Here is a 16,335-nt window from a genome sequence, read left to right on the forward strand (position 1 = left end):
CCTTTAAAAAACAATATTACCTATTCTCAAGTTGAGATAGTAAAGATTACGTGGAAATTTGCATGCTTCTCAGTAGGGATAAACCTGTAACAAATAAGTATATCTAGAAAAAGAGTTAAGGAAAAATAGAACAAAAACAACAACAACAATAATAGTTGCTTGGGTGTAAATGTATATGAAGGTAATTTGCTATATGATCCTACAAGTCACTCTGGGCTTCAATTTCCTCATTTATAAAATGAAGGTGTTGGTCAACTTGACCTCTAAATCACCTAAATTATAATCCTATGATCAGTTAAAAGAAAAGTAGAAGGGAAGTTCAAGAAGATTAGATTAACAACCCACTATTGGGATGTGGCAAATGAAATTGCAACAAAGGCACTGTTTTCTCCAGGGCAAGATATCATTTTAATAACAACAATGCATAAACTGTTAGTAAAATGGGTCATGCTGGCACCTCGGCAAATGCCAGGAAACTGAGCATGATTAATTTATTAGTTAGGTTAGCAGTAACCAATAAATTGGGTCAGTGCTCCCACCTCACCCCAGTGACCAAAGATTCTGAATGAGGGCCCATACTAAAAGGTATGTGTTCCTTTTGATTGGTCTCATAACGGTATATCGGGGCAGTTAGGTGGCGCAGTGGATAGAGCACCGGCCCTGGAGTCAGGAGTACCTGAGTTCAAATCTGGCCTCAGATACTTAACACTTACTAGCTGTGTGACCCTGGGCAAGTCACTTAACCCCAATTGCCTCACTAAAAAAGAAAAAAGAAAAAAATCGATGTTATAACAGTATATCATTTGAACCTCACCTGGCAAAAATAAGGCTATCCTGATTGGGAGGTGGGTATTTGGTTGTTGTTGTTGTTGAGTCATTTCAGTTTGGTAAAACTTTCTGTTACCCCATTTTGGGTTTTCTTGGCAAGGATACTAGAGTGCTTTGCCATTTCCTTCTCCAGTTCATTTTACAAATGAGGAACTGAGACAAACAGGATTAAGTGACTTTTCCAGGGTCACTCAACTAGTAAGTGTCTGAGGTCAAATTTGAACTCAGTTTTTCCTGACTCCAGACCTGGAATTCAAACCACTGTGCCACCTAGCTGCCCCAGGCTTCTCCCACACCTCTCAAAAAAAAAAAAAAAAGCTTTGGTCTTAATGATTCAATATATCTGTGATCTCATCAATGTGGATATTCCATCTAGTAGTTCATGTTACCATCAAATAATGGCTAAGCTGCTTTTGTCCCTCCATAAATCCTGCACAGGTGGTATAGCTAACATTATACTCTAAATCTCAGGGACATTACATATCGCATATGTGTTCCCCCAGAAAACTATTGCAGGTCCAATGCATTTAGGAGGTCAGCATATATTGGAAACAGATCACAAGTCCTCACTGGTGTGTTCTCCTTAGCTTAGATCAATCAGAAGACACTTTATTAATGTAAAAGACATTTAACTAAACAGAATAGCAAAAATAAGACAAAAAAACTTCCTTTCCCTATTCATATTATCTCCCCCAGAATTTACTACAACACTTTTGATGAATGAAATGCTTGTATGCCTAGTTAACACAAATGGGAGAATCACACACTAGGTAACATGCATAGTCAGGAATACTATATGACCAATGAAATAAAAATAATAGTAGTACTATTATAAATACCCAAATTAACTTCAAAAGACATATGAAGATGCTATCTTTTCCCAGAGAAAGTAATGATGAAGAGAAATATGTGTAAAATGATTTTACACACACACACACACACACACACACACACACACACACACACACACACACACATATTTGTGTCTAATGGTAGCCAAACATAGGTTAAAGTGACTTCTTAGTGTCACATATATTGTAAGTATCTGAAGTCAGATTTAATTTATGCTTCTGATACTGCAGAACCATTGATAACCCGTGCTGGAGAAACTGGATTATAAGATCAGATATTTATAGCTGGAAAGTCCCTTAGAGTCCATCTAGTAAAATCCTTTAATTTTTCAAATGGGGAGTGAGGCCAAGAGAGACCAAAGGACCGTGCAGAGTTACAACAGTTAATAAGTCTCTGAGAAAGGATTTGAACCCATGTCTTCCTGGGTTCTGCATTCTATCCCCTTCACTGTTCACTCAGAAGTGCTCAGAAAGCACTGAGCTGCTTTCTTTGGGGCATCTCTGATCTCTTGGATTTTCTAAGTTGCTGATGCTCTTTGAGGCCATCTGCTGGTCATCAGGCTAGTGATGACTTGTCAATGAACTGCTGTTGCTGCTATTCTCTTCTACCACCTGCTGGTCTTAGGTTGCACTGTCTTTCCTTTGCTCAACAGCTCTTCTGGCTGTTCAAGTTTCCATACTAAAAAGATTATAGCCTTAGTCTATTTGGAGCTCTTTTGTAAGGGAAAGCCCATCCTGCTTTGTCCAGCTAGCTAGCCAGAAAAGCCTTTAGGCATTTATGTCTTTTAAAAAGTTGCTATCTTTATCATTGAGTTTTTCTTAGTCCTAAATCTACCAGAGTTATGGTCCAAAACTAATATGATACCTCAGATTCACTTGCCTACATCTCTTTCAACTCACCCTGGGCACTTCACTTTGTAAAACGTCAAAGGAATCAAGGAATAAAGAACAAAGAGGTCCGACCAAAGAGGAGCTCATCTGGTTTGCAAGGGCCTGAGTGGAGAAAGTAGTTCAACTGTTCAGTTGCTAGCATTTGCATGCTATTGAAGGGGTGAAAGGGATTTTGAAATACATTTTTTAACTATCAATTTTTTACAAATTGTTTAACATTTTGTGCCTTTTTTCTTCTCCTAGTTCTGCTTTTGAATGTGGCTTTTGCTGTCATTCCTTACTAACCTTTCCACTGCACAAGTTTCCCCAGCCCCTCTGACCTCTCACTTGCAGCCTTCTTACCCTTGACATCACATCCCTTTGTCCCTGAGGTCCCCTTCTCCCATTGGTTAATTGCTCCCAGAATTTCTCCCAGAGCCTAAGGGCCTTGATCAGAAATTCTGAATTTCTCTCAAGGCTGATTCTGGAGGAAAGAGCAAAGCTGATGGCTTTGCACAGCTCTACCTCACTCAAATCCAATTCACATCGAAGTCAAGACATTAAAATCTCAAAATAACTTCATTATCTATAAACATTTGAGGCAATAGTATTATAAGCATTATTCCTATGCATTTCTGCTCTACAATACTTGGGATCTTCTCTGCTGTTATTCTCTCTATGACACCCTTAGAATCCAAATTTGCAGTTTATTGTTATCATCCCCCACTCCCCATTTTCAATTTGAATGATCTCATTGGTGAATTTCTAGTCAAACACATTTTTCTTGGTCTCATGAATTTCACTCTGACCCTAGGCAAGAGCCATTATTCCATTTTCTATTTTATTCCCTTATTAGGGGTGAACATTTTATTTGGTCTTTGATTATCAAGCTGTTGTTCTTTTGCCTGTTAAACTGTTTTGGATAAAATAAAATATATTCCACAGGTAAAAGTTAAATAATAATTTTTCTTGCTAAAAGAGAGACTGGAGATGAACTTTCTCTTCTCTAGATGTTTAATTCTAATAATATAGGACATTATATTAAGCTAATATGAAGATGTGCCTATTATATTCCTTGTTTATTTCAGCAATAATGACCAAATATATATGTTCCATAATAATAATAACACATTTGTATGCATATTATTTGTATGCACTTAAAGTATATAAAATGCTTTTTATACACTATTTCATTCTATATCTACCAATGTCTACATCTTATAATAAGAAATAATAAAAGTAAGAGAATTGGAGAGATAGCATTTCAGTCCACTGTATATGAATACTTGAAATTTTAAAGGAGAGCAATCCAGAACTCCCAGTTAAGGCCCTGTATCAAAATGGGGCTAGCTCCCTGTCATGCTGCTAGATGGAAATCAGGTTTATTCATTGTTGTCACTACTCATCAGTAATAAGGGACATATGTCTTATTAAAGACAATGTTTCATTCCTTTTCCATTGCTTCTCATCAAAAATTGTGGTTTCTTGTATGCTATCTAATATGAACTCACACAGAAGATTCAGGCTCACAAGTAAAATTAATTTTATTGAAATGCTTTATTAATGTTTGGTTAACATTATTACCATTACCCACTCAATAGAACAACCCCTTGTAACAAAGTACAGTTAAGCAAAATAAGCCAAAATTTTGACTATGGATAATGTTATTTGGGTCATTCATCACCTGTAGTCTATTACTTCTTTGTTGAAAAGTGAGTTGTTTGTGTCATTGTCCACTGGAGTCAAGATTGGTAATTATATTGATATGAAATTTGATATCTTATACTGTTATTTGCCTTTGAATTAATGTGATAATTGTGCATTCTATTTTCTTAGGTCTGCTTACTTCACTCTGCATCAGTTTATGCAATTCCTATACACCTGAAGGCTGGGAGAATTTTCAAGATACAAATTAGGCAAATGTTTATTCCTGCCTTCTTCAGTTAACTTTGAATAAATTTGAAAGTACTATCTGTTTCTATGTTCTTTAGTCTGGAAGCTCTTTCTTTTTTAATTTTTTTTGTATTTGTTTAGAATTTTATTTTTCCAAATTACATGTAAAAACAAATGTTGATGTCAAGTTTTTACAAACTTTGTGTTCCAACTTATCTTCCTCTCTCCCTCCCCCTCCCCCCTCCCCCGGGATTCAAGCAATGTAATATAAGTTATACATGAGTAGTCATGCAAAACATCTCCACATTATCCAGGATATGAAAGGAAACAGACAAAACAAAACTTCAGATAAAGGAACTATCAAAAATATTATATTTCAATCTGTTTTCAGAAACCATCCGTTCTTTCTCTGTAGATGGATTGCAATTTTCACAAGTCTCAGAGTTATCTTGGATCATTACATTGAAGGCTCTTTCTTTAGATCCTAATCATAGGTTCCTACCACCCATCCATGTTCAAGGAATAACCATGTCCATGATTGGGTTGAACCACATCTTTAGCCTGCATTTTTGTTATTAAAGGAATAAACCAAATAAAATTCCAACACTTCCCCCAAAGTAGTAAAGCTGCTCTTTTGCTGTTACCATTTTTACAACTGGGTAGAGGGAGGTTGTTCTCACCTCAAGCTATATTTATTCCACAAGAACTAGATCATATGCTATATGAAAGTATATGCTTTATATATTTTCCCAAATTTTCTTAGCCAGAAGTGATTTTCCTCTTTCTCTTGAATTCCTATATTTTGATGGTACTGTGCTTTCAATACTTAACACAACCTCCCTTATTTTATTGCCTTTACAATTATATGATAGCAACCCTACTCTATAGTCCTATCCTTGAGGGAAGAGATCCTATCTGATATATTTCTTATTCCCTAAGGTTACAAAACTAGAATTTTGCACATAGTAGGAAGTCAATAAATATTATCAGCATAAATAAAGGAAAGTCATTAGTTATATTTCCTATTAAAACATTCCAAAAAATTCAATATTCAAGAAATTATTATATTATCTGGCAATCACTAAGGTCATTTTTTCATATGCAGTTCTTTTCTAGCACATTGTGTAGCTCAGTCCAGCACTGTATTACTTGAAAGTGGATTTCTCATGGCACTTAGGCTGATTTTATATGCATGAAAGATTGTTATGCATCCATACAGGCCACCCTTAGGGATTCTTCAGGCAGCTGACTATTTGCCCTAATAAAAGAAATTTGAAGCAAATGAAGAGATTGAGATATAAAAAATAGAAAGCACCTCCATTGACCCATGCTTTGGATCAGCATCACCACAAATGAAAGACAGCTTTCTTAGAGGAATGTTTCAAGCAGCAAAAATCTAATATATTCCCTAAAATCAATGATAACTTTTATACAAGCTGGGCCAAAAGTTATAAAAGGATTTCAATATTTTATAAATTCTTTATTTTTTGTTTTTAAATTAGCATAGCATCATATGTAGGATATATAGGAAATGAATTTACATTACATGTGAAAAATCAAATATAAATGGAAAAAATAAAGAAAAACAATTTTCAAAAAGTTATTATGACATCATGACTTTTGGCCCACCCTGTACAGAGCATTTTATAGTTCATAAAATACTTATAATATATTGTCTTATTCTATTTTCCCAATAATTCCATTAAGTCAGTAATAATTTATTGTTACCTCCATAGTACAGGTGAGTAAACTAAGACTCAGAAAGATCAAGTGACTTTCCCAGGGTGTCTACATAATTTGTAAAAGAAAGCACCAGAAGCTATCTATAGCCATATGAAAAAAATGTTCTAAGTCACTATTGATTAGAGGAATGCAAATCAAAACACCTCTGAGGTACTGGCTCACACATATCAGATTGGCTAATATGACAAAAAAGGAAAATGATAAATGTTGGAGAACATATGGGAAAATTGGAAAACTAATGCATTATTGGTGGAGTTAGTAATTGATCTAACAATTCTGGAGAGTAATTTGGAACTATGTCCAAAGGGCTTGCACACTTGCATAACCTTTGATCCAGCTACACCAGTGCTAGGTCTGTATTCCAAAGAGATCATTAAAAAGGGGAAAAGACCCACATGTACAAAAATATAACAGCTCTTTTTGTGGTAGCAAAGAATTGTAAACTGAGGGAATGCCTATCAATTGAGGAATGAATAAACAAATTATGGTATATCATTATGATAGAATACTATCATAAGAAGTATGAGAAGTACTATAGGAAGTGATGAGAAGTCAGATTTCAGAAAAACCTGGAAAGATTGAATTGGACTGATGCTGGGTGAAGTGAGGAGAACCAGGAGAACATAGTATACAGTAATAGCAATATTGTGTGATGATCAGCTGTGATAAACATGGCTCTTCTCGGCAATACAATAATCTAAGATAATTCCAGAAAACTCATTACAGAAAATGCTCTCTACATCCAGAAAAAGAACTGTGGAATCTGAATGCAGATTGAACATACTATTTTCACTTTTGTTGTTTTTTTCTTCTTTCTTAAGGTTTTTCCTTTTTGTTCTGTTTCTCTTTCACAACATGACTAATGTGGAAATATGTTTGAAATGATTGCCCGTGTATATTCTATATCAGACTAGTTGCTGGGAGGGAAGAATGGGAGGGGGGAATTTGGAACACAAAATCTTATAAAAACTAATGGTGGGGCAACTAGGTGGCGCAGTGGATAGAGCACCAGCCCTGGATTCAGGAGGACCAGAGTTCAAATCTAGCCTCAGACACTTTACACTTACTAGCTGTGTGACCCTAGGCAAGTCACTTAACCCCAATTGCCTCAAAAACAAAACAAAACAAAACACTAATGTTGAAAACTATCTTTACACGTTACTGGAAAAAATAAAATACTATTAAAATTGGAAAAAAAAGACAGGGCCAAAACTCAAATTTAACTCTTCTTTCAAGTTCAGGGCTCTGTGGAAAAAAGTTCTACCATGCTGCCTTCCTAAAGCAAAGAAATAAGAGTCTCTTCACAAATTTCAAAGTATCTCAGTATACTTTTATGGTCTGATTTTTCAATCTATCATGAGTACAGAAGGCAAGAATCTAGTCTGCCATAAAAAAGAACATCACTCCTTCCTCAGGATATGAAAACCCAGAGAATAAAAAAACTAAGTACCAAATATACGCATATAATACAAGGAAATGAAATAAGAAGGGAAACATTCCATATATAGAAATATATTTATGGCACTCCAAACAGGAGACTAATTAATTATCTATCAATGGTAGAATGGCTAAACAAACTGTGATAAATGAATGTAGTAAGATACTATTATTTGGTAAAGAAAAAAAGAAACATGGGGAAGTGGCAGAGCCAAGATAACAGAGCAAAATGAAGCAATGCAACTGAACTCATGTCTACAACTTCTTCAAACAGATATGTAAAATGCATTGTACTGAATCCTAATGGAGAATTCCAGAAATGGTAAGAGTAAATCCTTTTATTCAGGCCAGAGAAACAGACAAATAGTTATGAAGATGCTGGGAATAAGGTCAGAATAGAACATACAGCACATGGAGCCCTTAGTACCTGTGGAGAAGTTGTGTACCACCAACACAAAAGGAGGTCCCAGACCCATACCAGGGCACTATAGTAAAGATAGGTGCCAATTAATAGTTTTGTCCCCCACCACTCAATCCTGGGTCACAGATCCATAGCAGAGTGATAAGGCAAGCTGATTAAGGCATAGTCATGGCATTCCCTTTCTCAGGCATGGAGGTCCTGGGTAGTGTCTTCCAAAGGGAAGAAATTCAGGCCTCAGCAACACTAGTTCAGACCCTAAATTGAGAGCAGAGTCTCACTTCTAGCATCTAATCCTGCCTGTAGAGGAATAACCAAGGCAAAAATTACAGACCAAAAGGGAGTATACAATTCTGCTGACTTGAACCAAAGAGCATTTCAGCTGGCTAATAGGAGCAGAGTCTAGCAGCAGTCCATTCTTGCACAAACCAAAATCCAGGTCAGGAATTGCAAAGTTCAGACCAGGGGTACAGCAAGCAGATTTTGTTCTGGCTCAGAAACCTTTGGGAGCACTGAAAGTTTAGAAGACCCTGCTCTGTCCCTGATATCCTGGAATAATATAATATTCAACATCCCTATAAATAAAAAAAAAACAGCAACTGGACCATCCCAGATGTTTCCTCCAGTAGCATGGCAGGGCCCAGCCTTAATATGAAGTACAAGGTCAAAAAAGTAGGCTGGAAGAATGGGCAAACAAAAAAAGAAGCTCATGATAATGAGCTATTGTGGTGCCAGAGATGCTCAAGACACAAATACAGAACAACAGAAAGACTACAAAATATTTACAGACGTGGTCTCAGCTTGGGCCTAAATTCAACTAGCATTTCTCAAAGAAATGAAGCAAAAGTTTTAAAAAAGTTTTTTTTATAAATAGAATGAGTTCTTCAGGGAAAAAAGGGGAAAAATGAAAGCTATGGAAGAAAGAATTGGAAAGGGAAGTAAAAGCTTGGCACAAGATGTACAAAACCTTTCCCAATCAACAAACTCCCTAAAAATTGGAATGGACCAAATAGAAACCAATGACTACACAAGGCAACAAGAAATAATCAAAACAAAGTAAAAGGTGGAAAAACTGGGAGATAATGTAAAGTATTTCAGAGACAATACAACTGACATGGAAAACTAATTAAGGAGAAAGAAATTTAAGAATCATTGAACTATCTAAAGGCTATGTCTAATAAAAGAGGCTAGTTATCCTCTTTCAAGATGTCTTAAGTGAAAACTATACAGATCCCTTTAAACCAAAGGACAAAGAAATAAAAATAATCTACTGGGTCATCTCCAGAGACAAAGAGTAAAATGAAAATTCCAGAAAGATCATCACAATTACATAGTTAATTTGGAGGTGCAGAGAATATGAGGTATCACTATGATTAGTATTTGTTGATTATTTTAAAAAATGATTCAATAGAGCAAAATTCAACCTAAAATTTCACCTCCAACAAGGTATTTTCTTATACATGTTTTAGGTTTAGGTTTGCATGATTTGTGTAACCAAGGAAATGTCTTTTTTTTTTTTTAGTAATTCCCCTTACTATCTGTATCAATAAGACATAAAAAACCTATGTTTATCAAAGATGTTTGATGCACTGCTGCAGGATATTCAGTGCAGAGTCCAAATGGCTTACCAATTCTCCATAAATGGACAAATCCTACAAATGTTCCTATTTGTAAATAACATCGAGCTGATCATGTTTAACTCTGTGATCTCATAAACATGGACAGGTACGCCCTCTAAGAATGTAGATTGCAATTCATCCATACCTGCCTATACTATACCTGACTACAATGTGTGACTCTTGTCCAAGTCCCCCTATAAATCTGTCACGAGGGGATTTACCCAAAGTGCCTTCCTTGGAAAAAAGAAGTTAGCCCATTATTTTTTCTAGTATACATTTTTCTAATGACATATTTTACATTGTTTTTCCTGAGATATTCATTATTTGTGTGTATTGTAACTTTCTCACATCAATATACTTCTCTATTAAATGAAGTGATTAAACCAAATGGCCACTAATACTATGATTCTATCAATCAATCAGTAAACATTTATTAAGTGTCTACTATTGTGACAGGCCACAGTACTAAATTCAGGGGATACAAAAAGAGATAAAATATAGTCCCTTCTCTTAAGAAGCTTACAATCTGATGGTGCTCACAATATGAAGGTCCTTAAAATCTAATCCTATGAGCTATTGACTTTGGGATAACCCATATTTTTTTAAATTTAATTTAATTTTCCAAAAACCATGCTGCCAGCAGCATGTACAACTAAAGAGGGAAGTAGTGAGTACAGAAAGGAACCATTTTAGTTATTTCTCAGTTTTGTTTTGAATTTGCCTCTCACTGTCTGCTTAACTCAGGATGGTAACATAATTGAACAAGGGAAAATATAGAGCCAGATTAGACAAGCTGTAGTTCCTGAAAAAATGTCAGAAAGCCACATTTTGTATTCAGCTTATTTTATATTGCAGGGCAAACTCCAGAAGAGATCAATTTCCAGGTTTCAAGCTGTTTGTGTATTTAGATAAAGGGAATATTTCTTTCTCTATGTGAACAGCAAGCCTGTTAAATTTGACCAATTGACTTTCCCCTTTTGAAAAAGGGTATATATGTATATATGTATGTGTATTTATATATATTTGCATATATATATACATGTATTTATATTTTTGGATATTGTTTTACTAGCTTTGAAAAAATAATTACTTATCCTCTTAAATACCAATGTTGTTTTACCAGAAAGTAAATAAGATATCTTAATGTATATAAAATTACCTTCTCAAAGAATAATAAGGCAGGAGTTGAGAAAGGATATTCTTGTCATATTAAATCTATATCAGTTCCAAAAAACAATGTGTTAATCAGGGTGATTCATCTAGGAGTATTTATTATAAATATGTTCAATAACTGGAGTAATAGTATCTCACTGCACCATTAGAATATTTGGTATACAAATTATATATAGTATATTTTTTAAATAGTTTATTTTCCAATGGATCCATGATTTAATAAATATAGCTACACTTTTATCCCACAAAATGCTTATCACAAGCCACACATGCCTACTCATCTCATAGGACTATGCCCTTGTAGTTTTGTATGTACATACATATGTATGCATATATGTGTGCATGAATATATCATTGATATAACCTATTTGCATTTGTGATTTGAGAAGGAATACATTATTCAGCAAATTGATTCAGTGACAGTATTTCAGCTTTAAATATAAAATTAAGAAATATGTCAAATTCTATTCATGTAATTTTAAGATTTGGCCTATAAAAAGAATAAGTTGAAAGTGATTATACATTAAAATATTCATTCTTTTCATTTCAGTCCAGTTTGTGTATAGTGATACATTTCAGAATCTTTTATATAATCTCTACATCAAGATCTCTTATAGACTTCTAGAGTTAAGAAAGGGCTTTTATGATTCATGATATTAATTCAAATGCATGTATATAGTTCCCATAAAAGATGTTCCATTGCAATTCTATTTTATAGCATCAATTTGCCTAATTATTGTGGGCCTATATCACCAAAGTAATATGATATATCAAGCAGATTCAGATACATTTGATAAAGAATTCCTTAGTCTTAGACCCTAGGCATGGTACCCACATCAAGCCTCCCCAGGCTCTCATACTACCTGGATTGAGCTGACTTCTTCACCCTTACTCCACCAGGGGTCCTACCCAGAGGAAAACCATTCAACTATAACTCATTTTCATGGTGTAAGGGAAGCTCTGGTATGTGTGGGGAGAGAGGTGGGGAGCGGGAAATATACTCACTACTCACCACAATGTCTTCTGAGCGCCCACTGGTAAGCTTCCCATTTGCACAGAGCAGTTGCAATTACATCATGAATTCTTAAATATGAATAATTTGCTAAATATTTAGACAAAAGTAGAAGTAATCATAACTTTTATTTAATAAAAACATAGTCAGGAGCAATATTACAGTCCAACTATAAACTATAAATCTGGGTCATAGTCCCACCATGCAAGCAGTATCTGTTAGGGACAGTGGGTAAATGCTTATTAAAAACCTAGCAGTGAGACACATGAGTAGGGAAAGCCATGTACTCCGAACAATTCAAAACTCTGGACTACTGACCAGTATCTTTTTTCCCTTTTAGGGAATAGTCTGTACCACATGTCCTCTGCTCCTCTTCTGAGTCTCTTCCCTCTCCTGCTAAATGAAGCAATTCTTCGGCTACTCTCAAGCTGAAGCAGAGTTGTTTTAACTTTTAGTAAAACAGCTATTACATGGAGTTACACTATTTCAGAGAAACAGCAACGCTAAGCTTGGGATTTTCAGCTTTCAAGGTCTGCTCCCTTAGCTGAGTGTTATTTTAGTGATAAGCAATTCCAAAAAAGTCTACACAGCTCCTCAGATCTGCTCTTGGGGCTCTGAGTTTTTTTCCTTCTCAAGCTACAAAGGGAACTAGAGGGTAATGCAATCAAGCCCTCAAGTCTACATACATGGTGCTCTCTTTCAGTCCCTTTCTGAGAGTTTAGATTGTGCTAAAGGGTAAAAATCTCAGATAGCTCTTCATACAATAGTTGACTGTCCTCAGTCATCCTTCAAGTTCTAGATGGCACTTAAAGAGCAAACAGCAAATCAGCTCTTCATAAAACAGGTTTCATCCCAAAGGAGCAATTCTAATCTTATGATTCTCCTATGCTCTTCTTTCCAACAGCAAGAGCTAGTCTCTGCCATCAACTTCTCTCTTTAGGCAGCTTCTCTATCTTCTCATTTTTCTCCTCTCTACCTTTTCATCTTCTCATCTCCTAAAGCTCTTCATTTATTTGTCTCTAACTTCTAGCACCTCAAATCATGGAGTCTTTGTAATTAGTGACCCATCTCTCACTCAGATTAATAATCAACTCAAAATCCGCATTCCTGTGAGGTACAATAAATCAAACCATTTACAGTTTTTTGTTATTTTCCAAACAGTTCTTTGATTTAGAGCTTCTCTGCCATATTCTTCAAAACTCTAAAAATAACCACATGTAAATGATCTGATGGACATACCATATGCTGCATTCATGTGCATCTTCAGTCAGTGCTTATTTGTTTGAATTGCTTTCAAAAAAGTTCTCTTAGTACATTTATCTGAAGGACCACCACCCCACCCCACCCCCTTTCAGGTTATTAAAACCTGCTGAAGCTGTTTTTCTTATGTGAATGTCCTTTTTGATTCCCCTTTAGGCAAATAAAACATCCATGTGTGAATGGAACATTGCTTTACAGTTTCATCTAACAATTCTCACCCCAGTTCTAACTCATAATTTTCAAGATCTTGCTATTAGTAACTATCACTATGACTTAAGGCAGAAAGTGCTATCGAGGATATTGATGTAAGTTTCATCAGTGCTGAAACCTTTTAGTGTCCTTTGTTTCTTAGACCTTGGCCATATTGCCACTCTGGTTTGGCTGGTCACACAAAACTTCCATAGACACAAAAATAAAAAAGATAACCACACAGGAAAGCTAACCAGGAACATTAGATCCCCATAGCTATATTCTTCTGTTTCACTTGGGTCTCTCCTTCCTTCAATGACTATGAGCTCAACACTACAATATAATTGTTTGACTTCCAAGCAACAACAGAGGTGCCCTGAAACTTTTACCTGCCAAATACAGGTATTTCAAGCATGAGAGAAAGTCTATTGTTTTCTTTTTCCCCATCTTAATAAATAGTATTTTTCCCCATTAGATGTAAATATAGTCTTCGCCATTCTTTTTTTTTTTCTTTTTCTTTTTTTTTTTTTTGGTGAGGCAATTGGGGTTAAGTGACTTCAGGGTCACACAGCTAGTAAGTGTCAAGTGTCTGAGGCCGGATTTGAACTCGGGTACTCCTGATTCCAGGGCCAGTGCTCTATCCACTGTGCCACCTAGCTGCCCCTCACCATTCATTTTTGTATGATTTTGGGTTCCAAATTTTTTTCACTCTCTCCCTAAGATGTCAACATTCTGATATAGGTTATAGAGTGCAATCATGTTAAACATATTTCCACATTAGTCGTGTTGTAAGAGAAGAATCAGAATAAAAGGGAAAAACATAAGAAAGAAGAAACAAAAACAACAACAAAAATGAAAATAGTATATTTCAATCCTCATTCAGACTTATAGTTCTTTTTCTGCATGTGGAGAGTTTATGATCACATAATGTTCTTGATACTGTGTACAATGTTCTCTTGATTCTGCTCATTTAACTTAGCATCAATTCAGGTAAGTCAAGTTTTTTTCTGAAAACTGCTTGGTCATCATTTCTTACAGCATAATAGTATTCCATTACATTCATGTACAACAACTTGTTTATCCATTCCCAAATTGATGGGCATCCCCTTATTTCTAATTCTTTCCTACCACAAAAAAAGAGCTGTTATAAATATTTTTGTACGTGTGAGTCCTTCTCCCTTTTTTATGATCTCTTTAAGATACAGACCTAGTAGTGGTATAGCTGGATTAAAGGTTATGCACAGTGTTAAAGCCCTATGTACATAGTTCCAAATTACTCTGCAGAATGGTTGGGTCAGTTCACAACTCCACCAACAATGTATTAGCATTCCAACTTTCCCACATCTTCCAATATTTATCATTTTCCATTTTTGTAATATTAGTCAATCTGAAAGGTGTGAGGTGGTACCCCAGAGTTGTTTTGATATGTATTTCTCTAATCAATAGTGAATTAGAGCATTTTCATATAACTATGGATAGTTTTCATTTCTTTATCTGAAAACTGCCTGTTCATATCCTTTGACCATTTGTCAATTGGAGAACAACATATAATCTTATAAATTTGACTCAGTTCTCTATATATTTGAAAAATGAGGCCTTTATTGGAAACACTGGCTACAAAAATTGTTTCCCAGCTTTCTTTTTTCTTTCTGATCTTGGTTGTATTGGTTTTGTTTGTGCAAAAACTTCTTAATTTAATGTAATCAATTCTTCCCTTCTCCATAGATATGAAAGATAAACTATTAATTGCTCTCCTAACTTGCTTATTGCATCACCCTTTATGTTTAATTCATTTACCCATTTTGACCTTATCTTGGTATACAATGTGAGGTGTTGGTCTATGCCTAATTTCTGCCATAGTATTTTCCAGGTTTCCCAGCAATTTTTGTCAAATAGTGAATTCTTATCCCAGAAGCTGGAGCCTTTGGGTTTATCAAATAGTAGATTTTTTTTTTTTTAGTGAGGCAATTGGGGTTAAGTGACTTGCCCAGGGTCACACAGCTAGTAAGTGTTAAGTGTCTGAGGCCGGATTTGAACCCAGGTACTCCTGACTCCAGGGCCGGTGCTCTATCCACTGCGCCACCTAGCTGCCCCCAAATAGTAGATTTCTATAGTCATTTACTACTTACTGTGTCTTGTGTACCTAGCCAATTCTATTGATCTACCACTCTATTTGTTAGCCAGTAAAAAATAGTTTTGATGATTGCTACTTTGGAATATAGTTTTAGATCTGGTATGGCTAGGCCCCCTTCCTTTGCATTTTTTTTTATTAATTCCCTTGATAGTCTTGATCTTTTTTTCTTCCAGATGAATTCTGTTATTATTTTTTCTAGCTCTATAAAATAAGTTGTTGTTATTTGGATTGGTATGACACTGAATAAATAAGTTAATTTAGGTAGAATTGTCATTTTTATCATATTAGTTTGGCCTACCTATGAGCAATTGATATTTTTCCAATTGTCTATTACTGACTTCATTTGTGTTAAAAGGATTTTGTAATCATGTTCATATAATTCCTGGGGTTTGTCTTGGCAGGTAAACTCCTAAATGTTTTATGTTGTCTATAATTATTTCAAATGTAATTTCTTTTTCTATTTCTTGTTCCTGGGCATGGTTAGAAATGTATAGAGGGGCAGCTAGGTGGCGCAGTGGATAAAGCACCGGCCCTGAATTCAGGAGTTCCTGAGTTCAAATCCGGCCTCAGACACTTGACACTTACTAGCTGTGTGACCCTGGGCAAGTCATTTAACCCCCATTGCCCCGCAAAAAAAATAAATAAATAAATAATAGAAATGTATAGAAATGCAAATTATTTATATGGGTTTATTTTATATCTAGCAACTTTGCTAAAGTTTTAATAATTTCAAGTAGATTTTTAGTTGATTCTTTAGGATTTTCTAAGTATACCATCATATCATCAGCATACAGTGATAGTTTTGTTTCTTCATTGCCTAGTCTAATTCCTTCAATTTCTTTTTTCTTCTCTTATTGCTAAAGCTAACATTTCTAGTACAATATTGAATAATAGTGTTGATAATGGGC

Source organism: Dromiciops gliroides, chromosome 3 (genome assembly GCF_019393635.1).
Source record: "Dromiciops gliroides isolate mDroGli1 chromosome 3, mDroGli1.pri, whole genome shotgun sequence".
Lineage (NCBI taxonomy): Eukaryota > Metazoa > Chordata > Mammalia > Microbiotheria > Microbiotheriidae > Dromiciops > Dromiciops gliroides.